General features: G+C 42.5%; 1 long non-coding RNA gene across 1 annotated transcript; it reads left to right on the top strand.

The window, feature by feature from the left end:
• Positions 1–9,986: 9,986 nt before the first annotated feature.
• On the top strand, positions 9,987–13,115 carry LOC123113995 (uncharacterized). The gene is made up of 2 exons (XR_006456362.1): positions 9,987–10,443; positions 10,534–13,115. It is a non-coding gene; the product is annotated as an uncharacterized lncRNA (long non-coding RNA).
• The last annotated feature ends 1,947 nt before the right edge of the window (positions 13,116–15,062 follow it).

The following is a 15,062-nucleotide window of genomic DNA, read 5'->3' as shown; positions in this document are numbered from 1 at the left end:
GCATGTCCCCAAGAGTAAAGATATGCAATGAATTTCAAAGATTTCTTTCCCTTAGATGTCTTGCTCCCCCTGAATCTAGCATGGGATACTGGGAGAAGGTAGGGAACAGAATATCAGAGCTGAACGATATAAATGAATAGAGCAAATGCAAACAAATGCAAGAAAGCACATATGAACATGTCTTTCCCCTCAAGAAGACATGTGGCATCTCTCTTCTTGAACACCAAGCATCTGGGATCCTTGAGAAATACTTTCTACTAGTATTCTCTCCCCCTGGAGATCTCTCTTTCTCCCCCTGAAGGATCTCTCTTTCCCTCTGAGATGTGATCTCTCTCTCTAAATGATAAACTTTGATGTAATCTCTTTCTCCCCCTTTGACATCAATTTCCAAGAAGGGCTTGATAAAGATGGAATCTCTCTCTCTCCCTTTGGAATTTGACGTGAATGGGTTTGATCCTTGAGTCACAACATAAGGCAATGATAAAAATGTGATGCTTGTAGAGGACAAGATTCATTGAGTGGAGCTGGATCAGAAGAAACACAGAATAAGTGGCAAATTGTTTTTCCTGTTGTGAAATCGGTGGCATCGAGGGGTATGCTTCGGTGGTACCGAGAGTTTTCGGTTGAACTGAAAGTAACAAATCGGTGTAACTGAGTTCATCGCAGAGAAAACACTTGTCACCTCAGCTCACTAGACTGGTAAGATCTCACAAAGATTTGCAAGGAATTAACTGAAAGATATGCAAGGAATTAGATGCAGAAAATGCAGAGAAAACAGAAAGAAATCTAGATGAAGTTTTTTCTTTTTTCTTGGAAGGGGAAACAAATATGCATGAGACAAATGCAAAAAAATACAGAAGAAAACACAAGAACTTCATCTAGGGATGGTCGGCGACAAAGTCACCTATATTAGAGTATATTGACTTAGGAGTCAAGTGAGATCACTTGATCATAGGTCATACTCTTTGTTTAAGCTCAAAATGGGGTTGCCATTTTTCGTTTAAGCATCTTGATGTATTCACATCTTGTCAAGTTGCTTTAACTCATGACTCGGAGTAAAGCTTCTCTAAAATGGAATAACATACCTTGGTTGGTGGTGTTGTCCATGTAGTTGAACTTGTGTGAGTTGCTCAAGGTTGATGTAGGTCATCAAGAATTTGGAGCTCCACTTGGAATTTGAGTCCATCTACCTACATGGGTTAGTTCTTGCAAGGAAGAGCACTTGTATATCCAAAAATGACAATCATGAAACTCAACATAGAATTTGTCAAGGGATATGTTTGAATGGTTTCATGCTTCCTTGTCTTCAACCACCTTGTGTAGAGACTTGGTGATGTAGAGATTGCTCAAGATATGAGTAGGTTTCAACCTCATGGAATTTGATTCAACCAAGTACCTACATGGGTTTGATAACATGCAAGATACAAATATATCCAAGACATAAGTTTTTCATCATAAGAGAAATATCAAGGATTAGTCATAAGCTCATGTCTTGCATGTATCCAATGGAGTTTCTACTCCAAGTTTGAAGCATCAATGATGTTCAATTCTCCTCTTAACCTGCAAAACACTTTCTCATCAAGAGGTTTAGTGAATATATCCACTAATTGCTTTTCGGTGCGAACATGCTTAAGATCAATGTCACCCTTAGCAACATGATCTCGAATGAAATGATGACGAACTTCAATATGCTTAGTTCGAGAATGTTGCACAGGATTATGACCAATTTTGATAGCACTTTCATTATCACAAAGCAATGGAACATGTCTCACATATATCCCATAATCTTTAAGAGTTTGGGTCATCCAAAGTAATTGAGCACAACATGATCCAGCAGCAATATATTCGGCTTCGGCGGTGGATAATGATACAGAGTTTTGTTTCTTGGAGGACCAAGACACAAGAGATCTACCAAGAAATTGACAAGTACCCGAGGTGGACTTTCTATCAACCTTGTCTCCGGCATAGTCCGAGTCGGAATAGCCAACAAGATCGAAAGAGGCCCTCTTAGGATACCAAATGCCAAAGTTTGGTGTGTGGATTAAGTATCTCACTATCCTTTTCACGGCCTTAAGATGACATTCTTTAGGAGCAGCTTGATATCGTGCACACATGCACACACTTAGCATAATGTCGGGACGTGAAGCACATAGATATAACAATGAACCAATCATAGAGCGATAAACCTTTTGATCAACCGGTTCACCATCTTCGGTCAAATCAAGATGTCCACTAGTAGGCATGGGTGTAGTCATACCTTTGCATTCTTGCATATTGAAATTCTTGAATAAGTCCTTAGTGTACTTTGTTTGAGAGACAAAAGTACCTTCCTTAGTTTGCTTGATTTGCAACCCAAGAAAGAATTTGAGTTCACTCATCATAGACATCTCAAACTTCTCCGACATTAGTTTTCCAAACTTTTCACTAAAATGAGGGTTAGTTGAACCAAATATAATATCATCAACATAAATTTGGCACACAAATAGTTCACCATTAACCCTTTTTGTAAAGAGTGTAGAGTCAATTTTCCCAATTTCAAAGCCTTTTTCAATAAGGAACTTGGTCAAGCGTTTATACCATGCTCTAGGAGCTTGTTTAAGACCATAAAGAGCTTTGTGAAGTTTGTAACATGATTGGGTTTCTTAGGATTGACAAAGCCAGGAGGTTGCTTAACATAAACTTCCTCCTCTATTTCACCATTTAGAAAAGCACTTTTAATGTCCATTTGGTACAAGGTGATATCATGGTGATTAGCATAGGCAAGTAAGATGCGAATAGACTCAAGTCTAGCAACGGGGGCGTAAGTCTAACCATAGTCCATACCTTCGACTTGTGTGTAGCCTTGGGCGACAAGCCGTGCTTTGTTGCGAACTACTTGTCCATATTCATCTTGCTTGTTGCGAAACACCCATTTGGTACCGATGATGTTGTGATTGTTGTCGGGCTTCTAAACCAATGTCCAAACTTGGTTCCTCTCAAAGTTGTGTAGCTCTTCATGCATAGCATTTATCCAATCCGGATCTTCCAATGCTTCTTCAACCTTCATAGGTTCAATGCTAGAGATGAAAGAATAGTTTTCACAAAAGTTAGCTAAACGAGTCTTAGAGCGAGTGATTCTCCCGGTTTGAATATCATTGTAGATTTGTTCGACGGGATGGTCTTTAGCAATTCTTGCTCGAACTCGTGAAAGCTTTTGCTTGGATCTTTGTTGAACATCTTCTTCATCTTGTTCTTCTTCTTGGCCTTCTTCATTGTTGGCATTGTCGTTCTCTTGTCGTGGTGGAGAAGGAGGTTGTTGACGTTCATCTTGATGCACTTCCTCGTTTTCTTCATCTTGGTGTGTCCCACTTGTGGATGCTTCCGTATCAACTCTTGGTTCACCTTGTTGTGAAGTAGAACCTTCCACTTGGACGGACGAGGTACTCTCCTTCACCTCCGTTGGACGTACCTTGCCAATAGGCAAGTCTTGGATTGCTTCCGAAGGATCTTTGTCTCCTACATCAATTGGCAATTGCTCTACTTGCGAGCCGTTAGATTCATCAAACTTCACATCTACCGTTTCTTCAACCTTTCGGGTGAAATTGTTGTAGACACGGTATGTGTGAGAGTTTGAGCCATAACCTAGTAGGAAACCTTCATGAGACTTAGGAGCAAATTTAGAACGACGATGCTTATCAAGAATGTAGCACTTTGAGCCGAATACTCGAAAGTATCCAACTTGGGGTTTGTTACCGGTGAGGAGCTCGTATGTCGTCTTGCCGAGTAGCTTGTGAAGATACAAGCGATTTGTTGCATGACAAGCTGTCTCAACCGCTTCTGCCCAAAAGTGCTTCGGCGTCTTGTACTCATCAAGCATCATTCTCGCCATTTCGATGAGCGTTCGGTTCTTCCTCTCAACAACTCCATTTTGTTGAGGTGTGTACGTAGCCGAGAACTCGTGTGAAATCCCTTCTTCGTCAAGAAAGGTGTCCACATTTGCGTTCTTGAACTCTGTTCCGTTGTCGCTGCGAACCTTCTTGATCTTCACTTCAAATTGGTTTTGGGCCTTCCTAGCGTAGTTTTTGAAGATCTTTTGGACCTGCGATTTATCATCGAGAAAGAACACCCACGTAAATCTGAAAAAATCATCAACTATAACTAGACCAAAAGAATTTCCACCGAGACTCTTGTAAGAGTTGGGACCAAAGAGATCCATGTGAAGTAGCTCGAGTGGCCTCTTCGTGGTCATGATGTTCTTCACGGGATGCCTTCCTCCAACCTATTTACCTGCTTGACAAGCACTGCAAAGTCTATCCTTATCAAATATGACATCATTAACTCCAAGGATATGATTTCCCTTAATAAGCTTGTCAAGGTTTCTCATGCCAACGTGACCTAATCGTCTATGCCATAACCAACCTTTTGAGGATTTAGCAATGAAGCAAGTTTTAGGTTGTGCCCTTTTAGAGAAATCAACAATGTAAAGATCACCTCTACGCACACCGATAAAGACCATTTTATGATTGTCTCGATGAAATACTTGGCAATCTACTTCAGTAAATAGGACATTGAAACCGAAATCAGCAAGTCTAGATACTGAAAGTAAGTTGTATCCAAGAGATTCAACGAGCATGACATTTTGTATGGAGCTATCATGTGAGATGGCCACCTTACCGAGGCCAACCACCTTACCCTTTGAGTTGTCACCGAAAGTGACATACTTTCGAGGACTATCATATCAGCAAGCTCACGAAACATGTCTTTATCTCCGGTACATCCATTGTCAAGGACCCATTCCTTTCCTCCTGACATATATCCCCGAAGATTTGCCATAAGACCAAAGTATCTCATTGCATCGTCAAGATCGAAGTCACTATCATCATCCTCATCATAGTATCCATGTTCAACATCGTCATGTGGTGGATCAAGTCCTAGAAAGGGTAATTCGTTAGAGTGAGTTCGACAATGATCTTGCTTATGAATTCTTATAGCTTCGGAAATAATATCACTAATAATTCCAACATCTCCTTTGGCACGCATGAGGTCGGTGAGTTCAAATAGACGATCACCAAACATAGGATCACTAGTATTCATCTTACTCAAGGCAATAGACTTATAGAAAATTTCATCTAGATTTTTCAAGGAATAATCTGGAAAGCGTTCCTCAAGAAATTTCCATATAGTGTAGGCACACTCAAAAGTAGGCAAGATATTAGCAAGTTTCTAGGCAAGCCTCTAGTGATAAGATTAACAGTTCTAAGATTTCTAGTCATGTCAATAGATTCATCAAGGGTAGGATGCATAGGATCAACATGAGGTGCACAAGGACTAGCAATGTACTTGTTCAAGTGATATTGATTGAAAATTGCAAGCATCTCATTTTTCCACTCATGAAAATACTCTCCATCAAGAATAGGCACTCTATGTCTAAGACTCCCCAAAGTAGACTCATCCATCTTCCTCCAATGGTGATTAAACCAAAGCAATAGAGACCAAAGATCTGATACCACTTGTAGGACCTTGAGAAGAGGTGTCTAGAGGGGGGTGATTAGATACTAAGAGCCAAAGCTGCAGTTTTTAAGTTTCTTTAAAGTTTGAGTGGAGTTTAGGCACAAGTTTAACATTCACAACATATAGCAAGCAAGCATGCAAATAGTATATGAGCAGCGGAAAGTAAAGCATGCAACTTGCAAGAATGTAATGGGAAGGGATTTGAGGAATCAAACGCAATTGGAGACACAGATGTTTTTGGCATGGTTCCGATAGGTGGTGCTATCGTACATCCATGTTGATGGAGACTTCAACCCACGAAGGGTAACGGTTGCGCGAGTCCACGGAGGGCTCCACCCACGAAGGGTCCACGAAGAAGCAACCTTGTCTATCCCACCATGGCCGTCGCCCACGAAGGACTTGCCTCAATAGCGGTAGATCTTCACGAAGTAGGCGATCTCCTTGCCCTTACAAACTCCTTGGTTCAACTCCACAATCTTGTCGGAGGCTCCCAAGTGACACCTAGCCAATCTAGGAGACACCACTCTCCAAGAAGTAACAAACGGTGTGTTGATGATGAACTCCTTGCTCTTGTGCTTCAAATGATAGTCTCCCCAACACTCAACTCTCTCTCATAGGATTTGGATCTGGTGGAAAGAGGGTTTGAGTGGAAAGCAACTTGGGGAAGGCTAGAGATCAAGATTCATATGGTAGGAATGGAATATCTTGGCCTCAACACATGAGTAGGTAGTTCTCTCTCAGAAATAGGATGCTGGAAGTGTAGGTTTAGTCTGATGGCTCTCTTCTCAAATGAAGAGGAGGTGGAGGGGTATATATAGCCTCCACACAAAATCTAACCATTACACACAATCTACCAAACTCGGTGGGACCGAATTGTTAAACTCGGTCAAACCGATTTAGCAAATAATGTGACCGTTAGGGTTTTCGGTGGGACCGGAATGCAACTCGGTGGGACCGATTCGGTTAGGGTTAGGGCATAACGTAATCTCGGTAGGACCGATTACACAAACTCGGTGGGACCGATTTTGGTAATAAGCTTTCCAGAGAGTTGGTGAGGCAAACTCGGTTGAACCGATTATCAAACTCGGTAGGACCAATTTTGGTAATAAGTTAACCAGAAAGTTTGCATTGTAGTCTCGGTAGTACCGATTGCTCAAACTCGGTGAGACCGATTTTGATAATGGACATACACAAAGAGATTACAATTCCATCTCGGTGAGACCGAGATCCCTATCGGTGAGACCGATTTGCCTAGGGTTTGTGGCAGTGGCTAAGTCATCAAAACTCGGTGGCGCCGGATAGAAAGAATCAGTGGGGCCGAGTTTGACTTTAGGTTTGGGACATATGTGTGGAAATGGGAAAGTAGTTGAGGGTATTTGGAGCATATCATTAAGCACTAGAAGCAAGAGGCTCATTAAGCAACACCTCATTCCTCCTTGATAGTATTGGCTTTTCCTATAGACTCAATGTGATCTTGGATCACTAAAATGTAAAAATGAAGAGTCTTGAGCTTGAAGCTTGAGCCAATCCTTTGTCCTTAGCATCTTGAAAGGAGTTTCCACATCCTTTAGTTCATGCCACTTCATTGTTGAACTTATCTGAAACATACTTGATAAAGGTGTTAGTCCAACAAGAGATATGTTGACATTAATTACCAAAACCACCTAAGGAGCACTTGTGCTTTCAAAATTGCAGATTTCCACAAAATAGTAAAATTTCTATCCCATGCAGTGTATCATATTAAAAGAGATATAAATGGGGTAGCGCATAACTGTGCTCATCAGGCAATTCGACAATCTTTATCTAGGCCTATCTTTAGTTGCACTAATTCTTCTCATAGAAATAGCTGTTGTCTAGTTGAGTCCATCTTCCAAACTCTTTGCTCGCAGGGCTATGTAATCACTGTTGTACAATGTCTATGAGATGAATGGAATATTGGCGCCTCCTGCGCCTCTCTCTGTTAAAAAAAAGATGGGTTGGTGGGTGCTGGATGGATAGAGATGGGGGTCAATGGAGGGCTTTCTCGGTGAAGATTTCTGGTGGGGTTTGATTTATTTTTTAATGGCTGCACCGACCAGAAGGTGCTAGCACCGATTTTTTTCCGATGAGCACCGATATTAAGGGCAACTCCAACCCACTGACGCAAAACGTACGCGGATTTTGTCCGTGTTTTTTCCGTTTGGATCGATGTTTTTGACATTACCAGCTCCGTTCGCGTTTGGTTAGCAGTGCGCCCAACACTTCGAATCATTTTCGTCCGAGTGGTCGGTGTGCGGTCATTTTTTTTAACTCTTTTTGTGTACATATAAAAAAAATTGCCCAAAGTTCACATAATTCAACCAAATACAAATATATCATAGTTTCGCAACCAAATAAAATGTCATAGTTTACAAACTAAATAAAATTTAAATTGTTACAAATACATTTGAAAGATAAAATTTAAATTTCATAATAGCCGCGCTTAGAGCGTTGTTGCCAGCGGCTGAGGCGAGGGGTGGCCTGAATGTTGGGGTGCTCCGACGGCGACGATAATAGTCCACCAATGCCGGCAACAACAGACGTCGGGTGCGGCCTGCTGATGGGGTGGTATGTGGGTGAGGGCGGCGTCCCAGGCACCAGAATTGGCGGCGACGGCAAGGGAGGGGCGATCGGGTGTGGTGGTTGTCGGTGGGAGAGAGAGGAGGAATGGCCAATGTGCCACCGACTGGCAGGCCAGGGGGACAAGGGTGGGTGTCATAAGTGTTCGCTCCGTGTCCGTGCCGACGCAAATCCAACCCAGATTTGGGCCTGAAATGGGTTGCGCGCGGACAAAAAAACAGACGCTCGCCCATTTGTGTCGCCGTGTCGGGCCGCGATTTGTGTCTTTTTCGACCTAAACGGACACGACCGAATAGTTTGCGTCGACGCGTTGGAGTTGCCCTAATTACTTGCTGTTTTTTGTTGTTACTATCATAGTTTAATATTCATGTATACCACATCTTATGAATACATCATCAGATACAATAATTAAAAGTGAGTGAAATATTGGAAATAAATATTTCTTAAGGGAGAAGATATTTGGACCTCACCGGGACTTGCTGACAATTAAGATATTCCTCAACTCTGGATGTCACCGATGTAGTTGGTGAGACTGGATGGAGAGAGGGAGGGATGAAGAGTAAAGAGAATGTGACAACGGTGTATCTTGAAATTTACCCTTTTTAGACAATTCACCCAAAAAATTTCTGTGATGGGGAACAGAGAAAAGCTTGCTTTTTTATGGTGATGATGGCCAAGTTCAAATAGTACAAAAGAAAAGAAACATAATACAATCTCGCAAATGAAATAACCAAGATTTTATAAAAAATAATTACCATAGTAAAAAACCTATTTGCTTTCGAATATTAAAAAATGTATATAAAGAATCCCACTTAAATGCACCACTACACTTTAATCCCAAAAAAAATTGTTTGCAACTCTTTTGGAGATTCTAATAAAAAATTTTGGATTGGCTGTATTAAACTCTCGAATAGTATACAACAAGTCCACCATTTGTATATATCCTGCTAAAAAAATTACGTCATTCCTCTTCCACCCGATAATAGTGCTAAGCTGAAGAAGGTGCCATCAATGGACATCCCTATGACTTTCTCAACTTTATACTACATGGTATGGACACCAACAATCCTTTTTTTAATTGCACACACCAAGCTTGTGTTTTTTTTAAGATAAGGAGTGTTTCAAATTCTTCTTGCTTTAAACAATTAATGCTTTTAAATATGTTCATGATTTTTAAAAAGGTCAAAATTCCCCAAAAGAATTCAATTTATTTTAAAAAACCATTTAAAATTGATCACAAAATTTAAAAAGTTCTCTTTCAAAGAAAGCATGTGTCCAGAAAATGTCCATTTTCAAAAAATGTTCCATTATAATAAAAAGATAAAAAAATTTGAAATTTGTTTAATTACATTAAAATAAAGAAATATTTGTGTTTTTTCCGAAAAATAAAATATAAAACCAATTACTAGACTATTTAATGCACCACTACTCTTCCATCAGATAAAGGATGTTAGGGTGGCTTCTTTACGTCCACACTTCATACTTCGAAAAGTGATAGCAATAATCTTATTACTGATAATTATCTGAATTGTACGTAAGAAATGATGCGTACTATCACACGGAGCAGAAGATATTTTTCGCCCGTTGCAACGCACGGGCATTTGTACTAGTCTGTATCTATCTATATCTATATCTATACCTACTATTAAAGGGAGGTGATATTCTTGATTTCGTCCCGCTTCGTTTGGTCCCAATTCAATTAATTTCACGTAGGCTATTTGGTTTCGTTACTCGCCATCCGTTTTGGCCTAACGGAGGAAGCCCACCTGACGACGCATTGTGGCCCACGTCCGGAGAGATAGCAAAAATTAAAATAGCCGATGGCAGGGTTAGATCTCATAACCCACCAACCGGCCACACACGGTTTGTCCAACTGACCCAGCTAGAGATATAAGAGGATTTTTTTCTCTCCCGTTGCAATACACGAGCCTTTTTGCTTATAATATTAAAAGACGGAGGCTTTCATAGTTCTCCATATGTCATCCATTTATATCCGTTGGTTGTGTGTTAACAAAAAAATTGACGGCCGAGATTTTTATCGGATGTCCCCGAAGGGACGACGGCCGAGATTTAAAGTATGTTATATGGTTGTACGTCGCCGTCTATTTTACAGAGAAAACCCCTCTCAATTTATGTATTCAACCCGCAGTTCTCAGCTTAAGTCAACCGAACCGGTATGGGCCAGAGTAAAGAAAAGAAAAATCTGCCTCCCGATCTGGCCTGTACGCCGCCGCCCCGTACTCTGCTCCTCCCCGAGCCCCCTCGCTCGATCCCGACCAGCAGGTCCCGAGCGCCTAGGCCTGCTCCTCACGCCGGCATCCCGCGCCACCGCCGCCGACCTCGAGCCGTCGTCCAGTACCCTCTCCCGCGCGCCCTATCTCCCTTCTTCTCCCTTCTCCCTTCCTTTTCTCTCTCTCTCTCTCAAATCTTGTCTCTCTGTTTCAGGAACAACAGCGCCATGTATCCCGATGTGGAGCTCCACTACGTCCCGATCTGACCTGGGAGCGACCAGATTCGTGCGTCTCCGCCTCGCTCCGCGCGGCTGCACAGTCCGCCGTCTTGCCGAGCGCCGGCGCCGCGCGCCGCGCTCAGCCGCCGCCGTCCCCTGCCATGGCCGCCTCCCTCCTCCAGAACGACGTGCCATGGCCGCCTCCTTGCCTCTCGCCCGGCTCAGCAGATTAATGGACGGCGCTGCCGACGGCGGTTCATGCCTCGGTGCTCCTCACCGGCGGAATTTGCCAGCTATTCTATTCTTATCACGATCTTCTCTGTTTTGATGTACTAGGATTTACTCCCAGCACCCGTACATGAGCCCCAAGGCACCACGTGATTCTGATGATACACCAACATTGGGCCGGTCCTACATTGCTGACCTGCTCCATTCTATCTGGCAGCTCCATCGGGAAAGCACCAAGGTAAAAAACCACCACTGGTTTCCTCCTCTCCCCTCTAAAGATATGTATTTTTCTTGCTTTTATTATGCGACTGAAATCTAAGTATTGTGCTTTTCTTGCATTTATGACGCGATTCAGGTCTATGAACTTGCCTGACACCGTTGTGGACTATGTTGGTGTTTGTTCGGATGCGTGCCTAGGTTCATTGCCTGTTTTGTGTAGTTCCATCTTGGCTGCAGGGGCAGCTGCACCGAGCAAAGTGGCCTATGGTGATAGGATAATCATGACTTAGAGTCTGTCTCAAGTCTGTTGGTTAGCCAGTGCGTTGTTGACGCGGCCGTAGCCGGTGTGTGTATCGCGTGCATGACTGTAGGGATCAGTTGGGCTGTAGCATGTGCACGCAGGTTAGTCGGGCGTGCATGCATCTGTTGGTTGCAGAGGACTCGGGCGTGCATGCATCCGTTGGCGCGTCGTGGGCGCGGCCGTGCCAAGCGGATCGCGCGCGCAACGGAGTGGCAGGCAGCTCGGCGCCGTGATGAGGGTATAAATCCACCCCCCCCCCCCATGTACTGATAGCGTGTGGGGGTATGTGCCCGGTTAAGAAAAAAAAGAAAGGCCGTTCGTCGCCTGAAAATCTATGTCTAGCACTTCTTCTTCCACCTCCGTCCGAGCGAGAGCAAGAGAGAGAGCTAGCTACCTTCGAGGCAAGAGTTTGGCCCCAACATATGGCCTGCAATGCTAGGAAAAGCAAAGTCATAGTCTCAGTATGGAGCAAATATGAGTTCGGTTGCTCTATTACTATTAGGGAAGCACAACATGCTTTATTATTAGGGAAAGATTTCACTTCAATTTTGTTGTTCGTGACTGATGGCCGCATCGCTCCCACCACGGCAGCGGCAACGGCAATCTTCCCCTCTACAGTCGCGCCGTACCGCTCCGACGCCATCCGACACAACCATTGCGTGGTGGAGGGCCACCTCGAGTACATCGGGGAAGCGGCGAGCGCGGGCGCTGCCGCATGTTCTGCTGAGTCGTCCATTTCAGTTTCTAGGTGTGTGTGCGCGTGCTGTCTGGTGCTTGTGTTTTATGGTGTCCGTGAGCACAACCACAACATGTTCCAGGTATTAACTGAGAGAGTGTGCTCCTGTTGCGTTCTGCTTGCAGACCCTGTGGCCGATGAGGCGTACCTGCGTGTTTTTTTTATGGTCGACAACGAGATACTACACTGATCTGAATATTTACATGGTTAATGTGAGATCAATATCAAAGATCTGCGTATGGGTAATGGTTGAAAAGTTAATCTAATTAGAGAAAACTGAATGCGTCTATCAGTTCTTTAATACATATATAGTATGTACCTTTCTGAAACTGATATTTGATATATTTCTGTATCAGATCAGATCCAAACTCCAAGTATTCGTGGATATAGGGAATAGTTATGGTACAAATAGACTTGATTGTACTGATAATTTTCAGCTTGGACATGGATCTCTTATGGTACAAATCACGTGACCCTTTTAGTTGTCCTTACTCCCGTATGCAATCAAGCTTGATGATAAATTCTTGGAGAGACACAAGGTGCCAGGTAAGGTGACCCAAGACTATTGCTTTCAGTTATTCAATGGTGTTCATATGGTACATTGCTATGTGCCATTGCCTGCAGCGGCAAGCTTGAATTGGGAAGATGGATGGGGGGAGAAAAAGAGTGATTTAACATAATTTTGATTACCGATGCCTGCATGGTTGCCGTGCATGAGCAGCTGCTCACCATGCGCATGGGAGAGGAGGTCTTGCGTGAAGGCTACTCAGAGAGCACTGGATGCATGTCCGTGTCCGCGCACTTGGAGCAGCAGCCAATGGATGGTCGGCCAGAGGAGAAGAGACCTGAGATTGATTAGTTTAGATTTTCTCTGTTTGCCTTGCAATTTTCTACCAATTTATTGGCTTGACCTGAGATTGATTAGTTGCTAGCATGTAATGTTCACCTTCTTCTTAGTTTACATACAGTTGGAGACTGGTTTCTTTTTCCTCTTTTTGTGCAGTGTGCCTTCGTGTCTTCTTATTTTGGCCTCAGATATATGTACAATAAAGCAACTATATGTTACTGAAGAACTTTATGCAGTCGTTGATTCAGTTAGATTCTTTCCTTAGAAAAGTACAGATATATATTTTGCAAAAACAATTTATTACCAGAAGAAGCTCTTGAGATTGTGATGCATATTGGACATTAATTTCTACAACTTAGGCTTTCCTAGGACAAAACTAGGGAAATTAGGCGGGAGTCACCTGTCATCGACCAGTTAGGAGGATTCTAAACTTCCATGCTCCCAACAAATTTGGAGGAATGGAGGATACTCAAGCTTCCTATTTTTCATGATTATCAAAATCCTTGCAAACGATAGTCTAGGAAAGCAGCCGGATTGGTCTTATTACGTGTGGTTTAAAGTTTTCCCGATTGTATGTTATCTGAACAAGATAATTCTCTTTTCTAAATAGAAAGAAAAAACAAGACACTTCTCTGAAAAATACAGTCTTACACCTTGCAGTTTACATCTGTTGTGGTGTACCTCTGTTCTATAAATGCCATGTTTGCATGTTTATTTGATTCAAGTGTATAGATAAGGGCTAAACTGAACCATGCTAATTCGATCAGGTTTGGGCGTACACATAGCCAAAGTTTGAATAAAAATATAAGTCTGGGATCAGTGATAGACATGTGCATATTACACTGAGTTTAGATACAACAACAGAAGTATGTTTCATGTATTTTGTGTGCATCATAACATGTTTCAACACATACACATTATATAAGCTGGGACAGGTAATTTCCATCCTTACTTTCAACTGAATTCATGATCTGCCAACCAACAGAGGACAAGAGCAGCCCTAAAGCTTCACGGTTCATAGCCCGTGTCTACATGTTAAAATATTCATGTCAGCGATTTAGCTTAATCCCGAAAGTTTGGTAGAAGAATTCTGCTGATGAGCCTCTAGCCTCCCTGCTTGTGGATTTGATGAGGCAATTTCCTCCCGGTGCTTCCATGTAGCCTCACATTTTAATTGCACTGCAGCTTTTATTAAGCTTCATCGTCGTGAAACTTCTTGAGGCACTACTCAAAGAGTACATGGTCATGGTCCAACAATATTTTGAGAACATTAAGGCTCAATCTTTGAACTGCCTGATTGGAGTGACCTTTTGTATTTCACTAGTGGTTGGGGTGCCACCTGGTGGCGCCGCTTGAGGAGTGATGGTGCGGTACCTCATTTGCTGCTGCCCATTCAGCTTGCTTGTTTGTTCCATGTTGTGACATGAACATTTCTAGGAGGCTTAGCAGATAAATATGCTAGTTACATGCATCAGTGAGTTACACGGATAGGTCTCCAAAAATAATCAAATTATATGAGCTGATGTTCATAACAGATTGATATTTGTTAGGAAAGGAAGCATCTCGTACTTAGTGCACATGAGGACATTACGCATGTGTTGCAACAGAGAAATTGTAAGTTCAGATAAACTTAAACTGAATATATAGATAATGAGGACCACCCATTACAGTTGGTCCAAAGGTAGTGTAGCACATTTGCTTGTATTTATAGCACAGGAAAGAAGACATACGGAGATACAACCAGATGGCATGGAAAATGCATTACAGACAACTCTTATTACTGTCACCGCCCTCCACTACCCCGCACTGAGCCGACGCTCGCCTTCATCATCGTCGGCTCACCATCGTAGTGTACTCCTTGACAAAGACCACACCCTCTCACGGGGCAGATTACATAATTTTTTTTTGCCTTGGCTAGCAACTAACTAAAGCATTTGGAAGACTTATCTTCTTAAGGAATGACATGCAAGTGAGTTTGGTCGTCTAACAAATATCATTTCTTTAAGTAGACAACCACAATCTTATAGTGAATTTATAAATTAAGTAAAGAACTTCACGACAATAAACAACTAACAACATTGCCGTTTACGCTTGTAAGGCCACAAGATTCAAATACAGGCTCGATTATTACCTGCAAAATGTTAAGAAGAGATCTGATAACATTGTGGTTCTTCAGGATATCAATGCTTTGGCC

This window comes from Triticum aestivum, chromosome 5B (genome assembly GCF_018294505.1).
Source record: "Triticum aestivum cultivar Chinese Spring chromosome 5B, IWGSC CS RefSeq v2.1, whole genome shotgun sequence".
Lineage (NCBI taxonomy): Eukaryota > Viridiplantae > Streptophyta > Magnoliopsida > Poales > Poaceae > Triticum > Triticum aestivum.
This window is presented reverse-complemented; position numbering and strand designations above follow the sequence as displayed.